At 33.5% G+C, this 18,348-nt stretch overlaps 1 long non-coding RNA gene across 2 annotated transcripts in view; it reads left to right on the top strand.

Annotated features, from left to right (window-relative positions):
- LOC148109168 (uncharacterized) overlaps positions 1-18,348 on the top strand; it is a 781,283-nt gene that overhangs the window by 695,618 nt on the left and 67,317 nt on the right. For both annotated transcript variants that reach the window (XR_015726202.1, XR_015726203.1), the window contains exon 6: positions 14,578-14,630. This is a non-coding gene — a long non-coding RNA (uncharacterized LOC148109168). The remainder of the gene's footprint in view (positions 1-14,577; positions 14,631-18,348) is intronic.

The following is an 18,348-nucleotide window of genomic DNA, read 5'->3' as shown; positions in this document are numbered from 1 at the left end:
TTAGAAAAGTCTTCCCTGACTCCATTGTTTTTGCCTGCTCTGCCATGTTCAGTGAGTCACTTCTAAATCTGGTCCCACAAAACTTTGGGGCTATTACTATCAACACTCATCACATAACCCTGTAATTATTGAATCACATGTCTAACTCTGCAGACAATGAGGCAAAGGATCTTATTAATTTTTTTGTCATAATACAATATCAAGGACACAGGCACTCAAAAATGTGTTTGAGTATTTGTGGTTGGAATGAGGAAAAGGTGGGTAATGGTAGTGGAAAGGTACATGCATTTTATATCTTTGTTTACAGTATTAGATGACAGTACCATAGAATTGAATTATTCTCCATAAGTAACAGAGAACCATTGGGACTTTTAAACAGATCTGTAATATATCAGATTCATGGATTCATTGTTTTAGCAATTAGATATGAGACCAGGCTAAGAATAACATTTGTCAGACACTGATTTGATGGAGTAGATGCTGTCAAACTGAGCTAGCTAGTAGTCTAAAGCTCCGTCATTCCCCTCTCAAACCTGCATGATCTTTCAAATAGGGTGACTTTCTGTTTAGTCACAAATGCAGCCTGCATACACACAAATGGCTGGACCAGTTGTCAATATGATGAAACATGTAAGCCTTTGAGTACCTCTATTCACCCATAATTCTTCTGTCATCCCATTTTCTTCCCTGGGACCTCCTTGCTGCCTATAAGTCAGCAACCACAAAGTTAATATCATGCTCAGCAAAGAAACTCCAGGATTCTGTTTCAGAGCCCCAGGCAGCAACATTTCTGAGTAATTGATGCCCATGTCCTCCTCCATGTTAAATATTTTAACTATCACTCCTAGTTATATAAGTAATTCCGACCACAAACTACTGAATTGGGGTAACAGCTATGTATATGCTGGGAGTTATTGTAATAGCACAAGTAAGTGATAATAACCAAACTGACATCTCCAGTGAAGTGGAGGATGTGGAGTTACAGCTGAGATTCCGTTCCGGGTGAGGGAAGAAAGTATTAAGTTCCTTAAACTTAAGGAAAAAGCATTAGGTTCAGAATGGGACAGAATCTCAGTTAATAGGAATGGGATACTTGATGTCTTCCTAGATTAGCAACTTGTCAGAATGTTAAAATATCAGGACAGAGTTTCTAAAATAATTCTAAATTTAGAAATGGCCCTTGAGTATGACATGGGTGTAATGTTACACATATGGGATGAAACAGCAAACTGCTTTGGGGACAGTAAGATGAGGATATAAGAAGCCAAGCAAATTCTGAGTTCTCATGAGAATTTAAATATCCATTTTTAGATATAAATAAAAATTTTCTGTTATAGAAGTCAGTAAGGGGAAAAAAGTATACTAGCTTAAAGGGTTAAAACTGCCTTTCCAAATAATTGAGTACATAAAGAGTATTTTTCAATATGCATTGTCTTGGCCAAGAGATACAATTTCATGTGCAAAATATGAACTGAATAATGAACTATTTAATATTGAATATAGACATGATTCGGTATGATTCTTGTTATTTTTTCCTTTTCATTAATATGAATGGTCTAATATAATTGATAATACTATTCCAGTCATACTGACTCAAAAGTGTGAGAATCATCCTGGATTCCTTCTCCTTCGCCTCTTATATCATCAGTTACGAGATCTCACATTCTACCTCATATATTTCTAGGAAGTCTATGGCCAAATATCCTTTTCTGAATTACTGTGTGCATTTATGCATTTTCATATATTCCTGACCTGTTATAATTATATTCTAGGTAAAGGCCTTTATAACAGGTCCCGTTTATTCTGATTACTTTTGGTCACAAGAGCAGAACTCATTTTACTAATTAAGTTCCAGCCAATATAATATGTCACTTCTGAGCTCTTACCATTTAAGTGTCCAGCCCTGGTTGGAAGCCTCAAGTGGTAGTTTTAGGGTTAGGGAGGCATAGGATTAGTATCTTCAGTAGGCTTAGTCCATGCCCTTCTCAATTTCCTAAATGTAATCATTTAGGAGAGTGGGAAATTGATACCTGGGAAATATTACAAGAATGTTGGACCCATATGATTTCAGTGTTCAAGAAATTGAAGTAAGCCAGACAGAGAGTGTGTTTGTGTGTGCGTGCATGTGTGTGCATGTGTGTATGGACATGTGTGGCAGTGTGTGTATTTTATTTTCTAACCATATACAACTACAACTGATATGAGACCTAGGAAAATGGATTTAACTAGTGTTATTGTTTAGCACAATAGATAAGATAGAATGAGAGAAAAGCAAAAGGACTGATTATATATGCAGGTGAATAAATTTAATGATTGAACATAGAATTTAATCTACATAAAGTTAGATGTGAGGACATGAACAGAGTAAGTGATAGTGAAAGGTTACTAAGATCATAGATTATGGATACAAATGGCATTGAAGGCTTTTAAGGCTTGAGGTATAAGAGGTAGTGAGATAAAAGGATAAGAAGTGATAGGAAATTAAAATTTAAAATATGGAGTGTTGGTACTTAACATTGGAATGATAAGGTCAAGTGTAATGTCACAAGAATAAGAGAGCAAAGAAGATGACATCATAGGAATAGAGAAAGAAAAAAAAGTTGGAGATCAGAATTTTGGTAAAATCATCTATGTTGATTGTAATTTGATAAAATTATGCATTTATAATATTGAAATTACCATGAGTAATGAGATAAGTAGAGTCAGAAAAATAGCAATGAGCTGGGAGTTAAGTATTAAATAATAATTTTTAAAAGTGGACATACACAATAGATGTGTATGTGAACTTAGCATTTTGTATTTTGTAGTGGTGGAGTGAGAAGCAACAATACATATCTCAATTTATTTTTTAACTAGTGTGGTCATTGGGTTTTGAAAGCTGAAAATTTTTTATACTGTGTTAAGCGTAAGTCCTTTGATTATGTTTATGAGGGAAATTTTATTTCAATTGAATATGACAAGTTTATATAAATGTTAAGTCCATGAAACAAGGATTGCTTAGAAATGTACAGAATATATTTTTAAATAAAGACAATAGTTGATTTAATTTTCTCCTAGAACAGGAAGAATATAAAGATAATGGGTAAAAAAATCAGATAAATATGTAGGAATATAGTTTGCTTCACTGATCTGACCACAACAATGAAAAATACCTTCAAAATGTCCTTAAAATATTTAGATATTTTTCCTTAGCATATATTTGATTTTGATGGCTTAGTTTTATGAATTTTTGTGAAATAATTAAGTCGACTTAAATAGACTTAGTTGCTTCATCTGATCATAATATTCTTGTAAATATACATGTTCAAACAGTATTCTAACATTTTTACATATTATACTGAGATGTGCAAATTTACATAAAATGTAGACTCCTCCAGAACAGTTGTAATACAGTATTTATTTATTCCCAAGGTCTTTCATAAGAAACAATGAAAGACTTCTGCACATGTTTAATGAATTTAAAATGACTTCAACTTTTTATAAAGTTTATTTAGTCCTCTTTCCATTTTAGTTATTTTTATGGTATAGAAGTCATTTCAAGGTTCTCTAGTGATCTAAAGAGTTACCTCCAGAATGGTGCAGGTTGATGAAGAGCAAAATTGGACAGTACAATTCTTGGCTTTCATTTCAGTCTATGCAGCCCCACTTTCATCTGTTTTATATATTAGGATTCTGCTTAAGGTTATGTTGGAAACAATAGCTCTTAGTGATGAAAAGAATAATGATGATGAATACCTGATAAACAGAAATGAGCACTAGATCCCAGGATATGTTTTGTCTATATAACCATTCTACATACAGCACAAATAAATTATATTTAATAATTTATTTTTTTTTATTTCTCCTCATTATATGGCAATCGAAGGGCGAAGATTTTACTCTGCTTTTTTAAAAGTTATCATAGCACCTGGAGATGTTTCTGATGTATATTAACTGCTCCATAAATATTTGTTAAATAAAGGGATATGGAGACAAAAGCCTATGCAATTCTTAATCTTTCAACATTTGCCTTGCTTCCTTTAGGAAAAAAAAAAAAAATAGGGGAAAAAACTGTTACCTCAGTTGTGAAGAACAAAGGAGATGATGTGTGTAGAGATACTCCATAAACTGTTGAGCACTCTCCCTATTAAGCATAAAGTATAAGGCACCATTGTTAGATGAAATAATTTGTTTTCATTAGCTTAGCATTCAAAGGCATAAAAAATAATACATAAATAAAGTTACTGGTGGTACTTTTTTCCAGTAACCTCAATCACCATGATAATTTGGGGGGAGGGGGTAATACACAAAGAGATAGGACAAAAAGCTTGCAGTAAATACTGGCAGATAAAGGTGCTATAGTTTTACAAGGGAAAGATAATGGCCCAATAACAAGGCAAAAGCAAAAATGAAACCCAAATTCTCTCTTGACCTCAGCTATGATCTGGGGTATATTGTTCCAATCAAGTGGAATAATTTTTTAAAAATATTTTATTTATTTGAGAAAGAGAAAGAGAAAGTGCATGGGAGGAGAGGCAGAGGAGAGAGAGTCTTAAGCAGACTTGGGGCTTAGCCTGGAGCCCAACACGGGCCTCAATCCCATGACCCCGAGATCTCGACCTGAGCCAAAACCAAGGCTTGGAGGCTTAACCTACTGTGCCACCCAGGCACCCCTGGAGTAAATTTTAATAACCCTAATGTTACCATAGATAAAACAGTGATTTTAAGAATACAATGGTACCCATGGAATGCTCTTTCTAGAGGAAAGCAGACTGTTAGACCATGATTATTATTTTAATAATTACATACTCTCTATCAGAATCTGTATTAGGCATTTTATATACATTATCTGATTTAACCGTCATAACAGCTCTAAGAGTTTCAAATTATTTTTCTCATCAAGCTGCAAAGAAATGAATGGGTTTGTGCACTGATGCAAACAAAATGTAGATTTGAAATTTCAGTTCACTTTCTTTAGCTCTAAATGTGTGTTCATTCCGTTTTGGAAAATGAAGCCATACCCCAGTAAAAAGTAGGTGGAAAAAATTCGGTGGAGCAATAAAAATGAATTTAAAAAAAAAAAACTGTACTACAAATAAAGCCCCTGTTACAAGGAAGCAACATTTTCACATGCAATGAGATGCTCAGAATACCATTAGAATTTAGATCAGTGAAAACTAAGAAATATAGGGTCTGAACACATACATTATTTTATCATTAACAAAGTACTGAAAATGTGTAGAATCCCAAGCAATGTTTACAGTCATTGTCCATATCTGTGCAATTATACTTATATTGACAGTTTACTTAAATATGTAATTATTTTCCTATACTGCAGGTCAACCATATGTAACCATATGCAGGTCTTCATAAAGTTTCAATTAAAGAAAAATGTCCTGACTTCCTGGATAACTACAGTAAAGCCATAGTAGGGTTATCCTCTCTTTCATGCTAGAAACCACACAAAATTAACAAGGAAAATTGAGTCCTAAATCTGCTATAATAAAAGTGAGGGACTGAGAAAAGCCACATAATTAAAAATGTATATATTTTTTAAAATAGTCAATATTAGATAAAATTCACCCTCAAAGTAAGTGGCCAATTTTAGGAAGCACTAGCAAAAATGTTGACTTGGAGTTCAAGGAAAGTGTGTTTATTCAAATACCTAACTGTTGAGAAACCTGTGGAGACAGTTAGAAGAAAAGCTTTTCCTGGGCCTGATTCAGTTCAGAGAGACACAAAGAAATAGAGAGTGCCATATGTGAAGGGAGCAGTCTGTCTCTGTGGACTCTACGAATTTTAAAGTCTAAAAAGCTACCACTTCTTCATCCATTGTTGGAAAATATTGCAAATGGCTAATTCAGAAAACAGTTATTCATTCAATTATGAATAATTTAAAGAAGATGGCACAACCTTCATACAAAGATCAAAATAATTGAGACAGTAGAAGCAACACTTCTCAATAGATAAAAAAAAAAAATAACTCTGTGGGAAGATGTTGCCACACAGCAGAGAAAAACTATAAATAAACAGTTCACTATTAATGCTGTGCAAGATATCCAATCAACCGGACCACTAATGATTTAGTGTCAATAATGATAAGATTTATCTCCCTGTTCATAAACAGTCATACAGTGGTATTTTTCTCTAGAGTGTTTCATCTGAACACCTGATACATTCTTCTTGTATTAGAGCTGAGAAATATACACACTGGGATTTGGTGACAGAACTTGAATGTAGATCTCAGTTTATGTCTTTTAAGTAAAGCACCTAACTCTGAATTTCCCCCATCATTTTTAGAGCTAGGAGAAAACCAGCTGTTTTGCTTAGATCGCAATCATTTACATGGTTATTGGGTGTTCTCGAGCAAATTTTTCACAGTGGGAGACTTTTTACAGATAAGGAATTCATCAGTGATAGAGGAAAAGATTGCAAAAACAGTCTAGTTAAATGTTATTATGGGGAAATTGCACATTTTGTCTATTTAAACATTATTGCTTTGTTTTGGAGTGTAGGTTCAAATAAGCTTTAGAATATAAAATTTCCAAGAAGTCATTTTCTTTAAGAAACTAGCTAGGTTAAAAATAAACTTTTGTCAGCAGAAAAACTGTTTAGCTAACTGTTTGTAATCCTTAGCTGGAGAAGAGCAGAGGGAATCAAACTCCATCAATTGTGTGATAAATAGCCTGGGCTGTAGAACTTTCAAGCAGAGGGTAGTCATGTGAGAGAAGCACACACGCTAGACAATATTTTTATCCTTTAATTTAAAGTCATGGGATTGCGGGGTAGAGAGGTTGAAGTAGAGGGCACAGTCACTGGTTTGATTTTTTTTTCTTTTTGTTTTAGTTTTATTTTGATCCAGGCAGTGAATAAGTTCAAAAAAGCTCCTCTTACCCAATCTGCATGGGGAGATGAGTTCAGTTCAGCAGCTTAGCTAATTGAAAAACATTGACACCCAAATTGACCTGCTTATTTCTTACCTCTGAGGCCACAAGCCTCATATTGCCAGGAGCAGCTGGGGCAGCATATAGAACACATCAAGATGTGCCTGAGCATAAGTAGGTTTTAGAAAAATGAAAGGGTTATAACCATGGATAGATAAATAGCAAATGATATCATGTAAGAATGGTCAATGGTACTTCGAAGTACTGATGGTATTATTTTTCTTTAGTACTTGTATTAAAGTAGCATCTGATTTTAAATAATTTAAAGAAATAACTTGCATATATGTATATGTATATTTAGTTTATAATTTTGACAAAATAGGTCATGAGCTTTTGACATATTTTGTTACTTTTAATAAATTTGATTGACTTAAATTTTAACGTTTTTCTAGATTTTAAATCCTATTTAGAATTTTTGTCATAGATATTGTCATTTTTATTAGTTAACTAAAATTTTGTTTTAAGGATTTCCATTGAAGTCAATTTAAAATTCTAAAAAAAAAGTGTACAATAAAGTTTGTATTCTAGATGAAATAATACTGATGATTATCTTCGTAAAGAGTGAAAATGGATAGTACAAGATGTAAGAAAAAAGAGAAGGAAAGAGAGAAAATAAATGCAGCAGGGAGAGATACAAAGACATCAAAATAGAAAGATGCAGAGATGTTTCATTCTTAACACAGACACTGCAGATTTTATTCTCGGTATATTCTCTTCCAATCAGTGAAATACACTTTTACCATTGTGAAATGTCTCTCATTTTAAAAAGAAATCTTAGCTGTAGACAGAGATATGGAATATTTTTTTGTCAACTTTCTCTTGCTTATTTGTTACTTTTGAGTTTTCTTTTATGTAGGTCAGGCATTTTTGTTTTCTCCATCTCTCTCTAGAGCAAAATGCCTTAAATTAATGAACTACACTCATTTTCCCAATTCCTCTTCTGTGGTTGTTTCTTGAAGCTATTACAATCAGGCTTCTGTTCCTATCATACCACCCAAGTTGTGCTTGTTAAAGTTACCAGTAACCTCCAGTTAAAGTAATGCACTGGTAATTTCTCAGCTTTTATCCTACTTGATTCATTTGTAGTATTTGACAAAATAGATAACCTCCTTTTTTTTTTGAAAACATATACTTAATTTGCCTTCTGGGCTTACACTATTACTATCTCATTAGTCTCTTTGACTCAGTTCCCTTTCCACTTTTCTCCCATCTACTATTTTCTATAGGATGGATTATTTCTCCCATAGTTCAATTTTCTACCATTAGAGTAGTTAGTACATTTATATTTAGTGTAATATTTATATGGCTATACTTTATTTTCTGCATTTGGTTAGTTAAATATTTTCTAGTATTCCATTTGATTTTTTCTATTGGCTTTAGTCATATTTTTATATATATGTACATGTGTATATGTACTATTATATGTGCATAAGTGTTACATATTGTGATTTCTAATTCTTAACTTATCCTACTCTACTTATATTTAATATTAAACCACTTGACATAAAATGTAAGAAGTTAGCAACAGTACAGTGCGATTAAATCTCCCATTCCTACTTTGCTGCATATATGTATATTCTACATATATTCATTCAGATTTTCTATCTGGCGTCATTTTACTGCAATCTGAAAAACTTCGTGTGGTATTACTGTCTGTCATTACCTTTAGTACCATTTTTCTGTCAACAAATGTTCTCATTTTTTTTTCCTTATCTGAAAATACCTTTTTTCAAATAAGGGCTATTTTGGTGGGATGTAAAATTCTGGAGAATGACTAATACAAGTATATTTTTAGCACTTTAAAGATGTTGTATTCTTGCCTACATTTCTGTATGATCAGAAGTCAACCATAAGTTTTATTTTTATTTTTGTTTCCCTATGTATAAGGTGTCCTTTCCTGCGCTGCCTTCAAGATATACTTTGTTCTTGCAAAATTTGTTTCTGATATGCTTATGTATGACTTTATTTTATTCAACTTCAGGTACACTAAACTTCTAGCATAGACATTAATATACATTAATACTTATCATAAATTTGGTGATATTTCTTTGGATAGTTTTTCTGCTCTTTTCTCTATATTTTCTCAATCTTTGACTTCATTATATCTGTGTTGGACCACTTTTCATTGTCCCACAAAGCCCTGATGCTTTTTTCAGTGTTTCCAATACTTTCTATTCTTTTCATTCAATTAGATATTATTTTGTTGATCTGTCTTCAAGTTCATTGACCCTTTATTTTGCAGTATCTGACTTCCATTAACTTTTTTCTAGTCATATCACATATATTTTTTGTAGTTTTAAAATTTAATATAGTTTCCATTACCCCCTGAAGTTCTCCATTTATTTACTCATTATGTCGGTCTTTTCCTTTAAATCATTAACTATATTTATAATGGCTGATAAAAAATTCTTATTTGTTAATGTTAACATCTGCAGTCATCTCAAATTTCATTTTTAGTGACTTTATATTAACTTCTAATGGATCATATTTTCCTGCTTCTTCATGTCAAGTATGTTATACTTGACATCGTGGTTTATTCTTCATAGGGTATCTATGAAGGGGATGATGTTTACTTCCTAAAAGATTATTGATTTTTTTTTTTGTCAAGAATCTTGATTTAGTAAAATTTGGTTTTATTCTTTGCTGTAGTGTGTCTACTTCTTCCTTTCCTTTCCTTCCTTTCATTCTTTTGTTCTTTTTTCTTATTCTGTTCTTTGTCTTCAGTCAAGAACATTGTACTAATTTTGATGACATGGCCTTTTGGAACTTCAAGTGAGTGACCAGCTGCCTAGCTAGATCTAATTTTCATTGGCAAAGTAAGATTTCCACCATTTTTCAATATGTTGTGACCTCTGAAATCTCTTTTCTGATCTCAGTCCCCTAGCAGCTGCTCTCTATTAGACCTCACCAGAACCTTACCCTATATATGTGCAACCCAGCCCTCAGACAAATAGCCCCGGGAGCCCCTCTGCATATTTCTGTGTCTGCCTCTGTGCAACTCCCTACTCTCCAGCAACCTGCCCCACAAATTTTAGCTACTTCAGCAAACCTTGATTTTACCTTCTCTGTTCAGTAAGACTGTGATCTCATTAGGCTGTAATTCAGAACATACCCTCAGGCAGAAAGTTTGGGTGAACATGAGAAAGTATAACTCATGGATCACAGCTCTGTGATGCCTTCTGGTCAACGCTTGAAAACAGATCCACATGTTTTGTCCAATTTCATATAGTTTGCTTATAAGAGCAGGTCTAATAAATACTCTGCCATGGCTAGAAACCAAAGTCTGCTCTTCTCTCATATCTTAACTTGTGATTGTCTTCCCAGTTAATTTGAGTTACTAATCATCACTTACAAATGTAGGCATTTTTCTCAGTTAAAAGCAATGCTTTACTTCTATAGCTCGACAAAATCTTGAAGTCATGCTTGACTCTTCTCTTTGATTCTTTGCATCTAATCCACTAGTAAATTCTAGTTTTACCTTCAAAATATATCCATAATATTTATCCATGGTATGGATTAACCATCCAGTGTTTCCACAATATTCCAGCCTCTTTTCTGGACAGAATTACTTCAACAGGTTTCAAGTTAGGTTCTTCCATCTTTGACCCTTTCAAGGTTGTCATTATTTTATACAACATTTTTGTGCTTATTAGGAAAAGATGTCACCTATGATCAAAAACTTTCCATCATTTTTTTGTCTTAGAAAGAGTTCACAAGCTCTTGCAGCAGCCTGAGAAAATATAGGATTCCACTCCTTATTATCTTCATCTTCTATCACTCTTCCCTTTTTTGCTCTTCTTCTGTAACAGTGGCCCTTTATTAGACTTCCAGTAGATGAAGATTATTCCAACTTCAGAGACTCTACACAGGGTGTTCCCTTTGACTAGGACAATTTTCTGCAAATATGTACATTGGCTTCTGACTAAATATCACTTTGTCAATGAGGCTATCTCTGACCCCTTTATTTAAAACAGTTTTTTCTCCTCTTATCCCTAACCATAAACATACTTAGGAATCACTATCTTTCACGATCAGTCTATTAAATCAAGGGACCAAATTTATTTAAATAAACCAACAACTAAGTGATATTTTTGTCACTCTTGCCATAGTATTTTGGGGGGGGAGGGGTACAAAAACTGCAGCTTTGCTTTCAGGGAACAACCTTTCATAAACTGAACATTGTCAATTCTGGAGCCATGTCCAGTGTAATAGAATATTTAATAGTGTCTTTTAGTTAGTATACCACTAGATCTACTTTAAAGCCATCATTTTCTTATTTCTACCAATTCTCAAGTTCTATAATTAATTTTAATAATTAGAAACTCTGTAATCTTAAATTATATCTACTTTTATAGAAATACTTATTGCTTTACCATTATGGAATGACTCCTGTCTGTCCCATGTATAGGCTAAAGTAGGCTCCCTCTTTTAACATCTTGTTTTGATAAGGACAGCCAAGTATCTAAAATGTGTATCAATATTAATAATATGTAGACATGCAGAAGCATTAAATTAAGAATTTATTGAATTCAGATATTAACTATGATTAAACATTGTGGACATTATAAATCTTAATGTAATTTATCTTCTACATTTCTGGTTTTCTGCATATACTCTAATTCCTCAAGGGCACATCTAATTCTAATCACAGTGTCTGGCACATAGTATGTTTGGCCTGCAAAAATATATTGAGACACCCACAGGAAGATTGCAAGATCTGGGTTTGATTGTTAGAAGAAAGGATGATGATAGATTGAGGAATTTAAGGGTGTATTTGCCCATGGCATGGCTTAGATAACAATGTTTCTAAAAGAATAGATTGCTGTTTAATTGGAAATAAAATAATGTAAAATTAAAAAGTGTGTATGGTTTAATAGTGTTTTAATAATAAATAGATGCAAAATGTACAGCATCATATTAAGGACATTGAAAAATAGATTGACTTAACAAGAACTGTTATCAGCAATACATGATAGAAATGAAACACATAGTCACTTTATATTTTAGAGATATGATAATAGCCAGTTGTTGCCATAGACTACCCTCAATTCTTTAGGATATGGACCTATCCAACTTGGCAGCTTGCTTCATCAAAACACGCACTCTGAAAAGGAATAGGGCTAGCCTCTTACAAGAAGGAAGTTACAATTTGGGGTAATCTAATCATTGAAGTGACATCCTTTGCCATGGCCACAGGTCTTTCTCACACTGAAGAGCAGGGCCAACACAGGAGTGAAATCAAAGACATAAGTATCATTGGAGTACCACACTAGAGACTGCCTGCCACAGTTATTCACAGTGTGTTGTTGGTTGCTGGAATCATTTGTGCATTCTTTTTTGTTACTGTCAATTATCTGAATCTTCTTACTATTTCTTAAATTAACTTGCATAACCTTCGTATTAAAATGTTATACTTAGCCTTTGTTGGATGTGAATATTTGGAAGGATACTTCTATCAAAATTTGCTAAAACTCTAAGATATACTACCTTTGCCCTTTATTCTACGATGCTGAGTCAAATTTGAAGTTTACTTATGGTATCTTTGTTAATCTTGATAGTTAGCCTATTTGACTTTTTCCTCTTTTCCAAGTCTCTGTTTACTTAATTATATTTTAATAGTAATATATGAAGGTCATAACTATCCTAAGTATGTAAGACTTGTTTTGCTACCTAATAATTCTGGATTGAGCACATAACTGTATCTTCATGTGTGAATGTTTGTGTGTGTATATACACAGATAATTAGATAGATGATAGATAGATTGATAGATCAATCTCCAGGTATTAAAACATAATAAAATTTCTATGTTCAATAATTAGGTTTTCTTTAAAATTCCAAGTCATTTATAGCTGTCCTTTTCTCTCATAGATTCTTAGAACACAGCTGCTCTACAATATTTTATTCTTTACAAACAGTGTTAATTTGCCTCTATGTTGGTTCTACAGTTTTCAGTTATAGGGACATCTGTCATATTTCTAAAAGATTGCTGTGAAAGCTATTGGAGGTGTGTAAATAACAAAAATTCAGTACCCCTAGGTCTTAAAACTGAAAATACTGCTTCATGTGCCAGAACGTTATCTTTGATTCTAATTTGAATATGAGTTCCAAAGAGCTTTTTTACTCTTTTTACAATGACTGGATTTATAGACTTTGAGGGCAAATGCTGTCATATTTCTAGCTTTCTGACTAATTTCTTGATAACTCCTTATGGTAACAGCAGAAAGGCTAGTACCTCCCTCTTGAATCTCTGTCATGAATTATTCAAAAACTATGAGGAACTGTTCTCAGTCTGACAAGGGTCACCAATCCTATGCTGAGAACTAGGAAAAAACACAACAGGAAATCAGATTGGTTTCACTGATTTATTAGTCAAGATCCTCCTGAGAGTTGGCTCATACAGTTTTAGGTGCTGGCAAATTGGAATTTGTAGGGTAGGCTAGCAGGCTAGAAATTCAGGCAAGAGTTGATAGTATAATCTTGAGGCAGAATTCCTTCTCCAGGAAACCTGTTTTTGTCTAAACCCTTCAGTAGATCAGGTGGGGCCCACCCAAATTATTAAGGATAATCTTTATTTAAAGTCAACTGTTTGCAAATGTTAATCTTGTTGATATAACACCTTCACAGCAACATTTAGACTACGTTTCACCAAACAACTGGGCACCATAGCCTGACCAAATAGATACATAAAATTTAACCACCACACTTCCGAAATACAGTTTGGAAATTAGTCCTTCACGCTGTGGTAGACATGAAGTATTTTAGTGATGATATATCTAGTTTTAGATCCCTGCCAGCAATGTGATATTACTGCCTTATACTAGAGCACCAACATTGCAATACAATTTCTAACAATTCTTTTCTCAAAGTATAACCAGAATGCTAGGGTGGTGGAATCCATTTGCATTTCTAGTCACATAAATTGCCACAACCAGCTTTTTCACATGACACTCATTCTATGTGAGTTACTAATTTTTGTCTATATATGTTCATGGAATTGTACTTCAAGAATCACTTTGGGGGTGCATGGGTGGGACAGTTGGTTAAGTATCTTACTCTTGGTTTTGGCTCAGGTCATGATCTCAGGGTCATGAGATCAAGCCCTGCATTTGGCTCTGTGCTTACCGCAGAATCTGTTTAAATTTCTCTTCCTGTCTCCCTCTGCCCCTCCTCTCTGTCTCTGTCTCTGTCTCTGTCTCTGTCTCTTCTCTCTCTCAATTAAACAAATCTTAAAAAAAAAAAAAAAAAAAAGCATTCCTTTGTTCTTTGATCCCACGCATTTTTGGTCAGGAAAACCCTGGATGTATCATGTCAAATTTGCTAAATTTCAGATTAATTCTTTCACATAGGGAAGATCATTTCCTCTCCCCTCCTTTCCATAGACTTTTTGTTTGTTTGTTTGTTTTTCCCTTTCCATAGACTATTTTCTCTACCTGGAACAATTGCCCTTTCCCTAATGTCCCATCTTTTACTTGTTTAATTCCTCACATGTCTCTCAACTGTTAATTTGCTATGGAAGCTTTCCTGACCACCCATTTTAAGGTAAATTGCACTCTTTGCTCCCATCATTTTATATTATGTAGTTCTTAATCACACTATTTAGGAGTTTTTGTTTTGTACTGTTTTATGGATTTTTGTGTCTGTTTTTGCTTTTAGGTAATGATTTTTTGGCATCAGTCTTCCATGTCCAGTACCACCTTTTGATTCAGGTAAGAGAGTTCTCTACACAGGACCTGTGCTTTAGAGGGCTCCGTTCTGGTCTTCCCATGTCTGTCCTTTGTCTCATAAATCGAGGAGTCTGTGGGATCAAAGGGATCTGCCTACAGTTTGCCATTTTCTTGTCATCTGACCACACTCTAGGTACCCAGCAACTCTAGAATTTCCTGCTCAAATGGTTGTAAGTTCTCTTGTTCTGAAGATGAGAGTGGTCTAAACTCAGAGTGGCCAGAGGAAATGTGGGTGTGGATGAAGCTTGAAAATGTGATTGGAATGTCCACATATGTGTGGTAAAGAAATATCATAGTGTGGTACAGAGGGAAGTTTTAGAGAGAAAGTGGTGTAAGGGAACTTGTGTGTGGGAGGTTTGAGAGCTGGAGCCTAAAGCCAGGGGCTGACTCAGCAGACAACCACTATATTCTCAGCTGGAACTCAGCAATCAAACAATTCTATTTTTTTTTAAATACCTTCTGTTTTGAAAGATTTTATTTACCCATTTAACAAAGAGAGAGTGAGCACACAAAGGCAGGGGGAGAGGGAGAGGGACAAGCAGACTCCCAGCTGAGCCCAACATGGGGATCGACTCCAGGGCCCTGAAGTCATGACCTGAATGGAAGTCAGATGCTTAACTGACTGAGCCACCCAGGCGCCCCTATGATCCAACAATTCTAAATTCAGAACTGGCCTACCTCTTGTTTTGAAGATATATCTGGCAAAGCAAAAGGCCACAGCATATTTTACTTAACACTGATTTATAATTTTTAAATATTTTGACATATGGTGCTTAGCTTTATCTATTGTAGATTGTGTGCTTAATGAGAGAAAGGAAACTCTTTACTCTATTTGCTGCTCTTTCCAGATTTTTGTACATGTCATATAAGTGAAGATTTGCCTTACAAAATTTAAATGGGTGAAAAATTCTAGATTAGAAGTTAGGAAGACCAAGTTTCCGTTCTTGGGCTGCTTCTAAACTGCTGTTTGGCTTTATATAAATCATTTGGTCTCTTGGCTTTCAACTGTAAAATGTGAGAGATTAAATTTGATTATTGCTGAGATATATTCCAGATGTAAAACTCATTTACAAAGTTTTCATTAATATGAAATGATGTGTATTGAACAGCAACAACAAAAAGTAAAAGGTAAAGCAGAGAGATATAATTATTGTATTTAAAAGCGAAAGTGATCAGATTCAACACCTGAACACCAATCCTTATAGTACCCTGTACATCTCTGCTGTACTGTTGCGCTTTTAATTATTATTTCTCTGAAGAATCCCAGAAAGGGTGATGAACCATGTTTAGTTCTCCCATTTTACAGATGAAGAGGAAGGGCAAGAGAAGATTGACTGTCAGCACCCCTACCAGGAGAACAAAGGCTGTTTTTTTTTGTAAAAACTTGGTTCTCCTGGGGACCCATGGCAGGTTGTGAACTGGATTAGTCCTCATAGCTGGGACTGAAGGAGAGCTTGCTGCGGTGGGCTCTACATGATACTTTTTTTTTTCCCTATCCATGCATGAGTCAGTTTGGAGGATTGTTTCCCAAAAAGCCAAAGAAATATGATAAATGGCATCATCATCTTAAAAGCATATGATCTTTACTTTTTCTCTGTCTGCTCAACTGTATGTTAACATCTCCATTTGTCTTCTACTTGCTTGTTCCAAGAGATATACACCTTTAATGTATTAGGTATCTATAATCATCAGCTTATATCTTTCTTCATGTAGTACAGTTTCTCTTTTAGTCAAGTTAATTTCTCCATGTACTATTCCAGAGCAGAAAGAAATAATATTCTACTTTACAGAAAAACAAATTTTTCTACTTTCACCTAAGTCTTCAGGTTTAATTTCCCTAAACCTAATGTGTTCTTCATCTTATTTATAGTTTTCCCTTTTTTGTGTGTGTTAAAATTGTCAAAACACAAAATGTAAGAATATTACTGAGTTCTAGCACTGACTAGAATTACATATTTAATATGTTGAAATTTATAGGAAATATTTATAAATATTTCTCGATTGTCAATTCTTTTAAATTTTTCATAAAACTGTATATGCATTTAAACTATTGCTATACTGATAAATTTGTAATGCTAAGTAAAGAGTTTTCAATCCAGATTTACATTTTATTCTTAGCTGAATGAAAGAATGTTAGATGCATGGAGATATATGTAAAATCTTCAAGTATGTTCAAATTAGCACTTTGTTAAATAAATAAATATTTCAATCAAATAATAGATATTGAATTCTTACTATATAAAATATTAGCTAAAGTGCAGATATGCACAAGACATAGTCCCAAATTTATGGAACTCTAATAGAAAGTACCTGAAAACCATGGGCATTACCATTTTTTCTGAAGTTTGATATTGATTAAGATGATTTTCTAAATTTTATAATTAAATATCCTTTAATATTTTATATCTGTAAGATTTCTCATTTAAATACAGTTACAAATCATTTATATGAGAGAGACAGGTGGAAGAGAGAGAAAGGGAAATCTTTAGTTATAGGGAAATAAAAATTTAGAATTCAATGGGAGGACTATTCAACAGTGAACAGAGTGACTAAGGTGTTTTGTTTTTTGGATTTTTTTTGCCTTGAAACTATCAGTATCTATATTAATTGGCTTATTTTCAATTAGCTAATTGTATGATTACAGTATCCAAATGAGTCATTTTTACTTTTTTTTTCTTTTTAATTGATGCTTAAAGGCTTTTTCTCATACCCTCTTTGAATTCTCTTCATATGTCAAAAGCAAACTTGTGAGATCAAATTATAGAATCACTCTTTGTACATTATGTAATTCCAAGATATTCTGGTGGTAATAAAAGGAAATTTGATACACTTTTCTTTTCCTTTCAGTTTTATCTCTTATTCAGCATATCAGTTTCTCAAGGCATTACTTTTTTTGCATCATTTACTTTTAAATGAAATAGATGTGATAGTGATTAAGGTTGGGGGTTGAAGTGGAAAGTAGAACAAAGAAATTCATGGCAATCCTTTCTTCTGGGACTCTAAACTTATTTTGCTAACAAATTGACTTCTTTGCCTAATTGAATTTAAAAAATGGTAAACAAGCAGACATATTACTATAGAGATATATTCTAAAATGTTATTTTTTTAACTTTTGTGGATTTTTTTGCTTTTTTGGTGAAAGGAATTTCAGATGAGTGAGAAAGACATGTTTTACCAACATAAACTTATACTAATTTAGTTACCTACACATAATTTTACTTATGTCAGGTAACCCTTAGAAAAGTTTACCAATTAAACCAGGTTACATCATTAGGAATTTTTTTATTTGCTATTATGAAAATATTATCTACTTTGAAACTTGACAGTGTACTAAGATCCTAAAGTAGCACTGCTCCTCACATAGAGATTTTCTTCCTGGTCTAGAGAACTATCTCTTTCTTGAGACCTTCAAATTTTCTCACCAAACCTACTAACATTTTGTAGTCTTTATACTTATTAAACTTTTCCCTGTATGCTAATCATTAAAGCTGACTGAATGATTGCTTAGATACTGCATTAGGGATTATTTCCATTAAAGATTAAGCATTAGTTGCTTGGTCAAAAATGTAACTGTCACTTTGGGAGATTAGTGAAAGCTTTAAGACAAATGGCAAAAACAACAAACTATACATATGAACTGTATTCTGGTTGATCAAGTTCTTTTCCATGAGAATATGGGTTAACAACTTGAGATCAAAAT

Source organism: Ursus americanus, chromosome 12 (assembly GCF_024610735.1).
Source record: "Ursus americanus isolate L20-20 chromosome 12, mUrsAme1.1.p, whole genome shotgun sequence".
NCBI classification, from domain to species: Eukaryota; Metazoa; Chordata; class Mammalia; order Carnivora; family Ursidae; genus Ursus; species Ursus americanus.
Note: the sequence above shows the minus strand (reverse complement) of the source record. Positions and strands in the feature narration are given on the sequence as shown.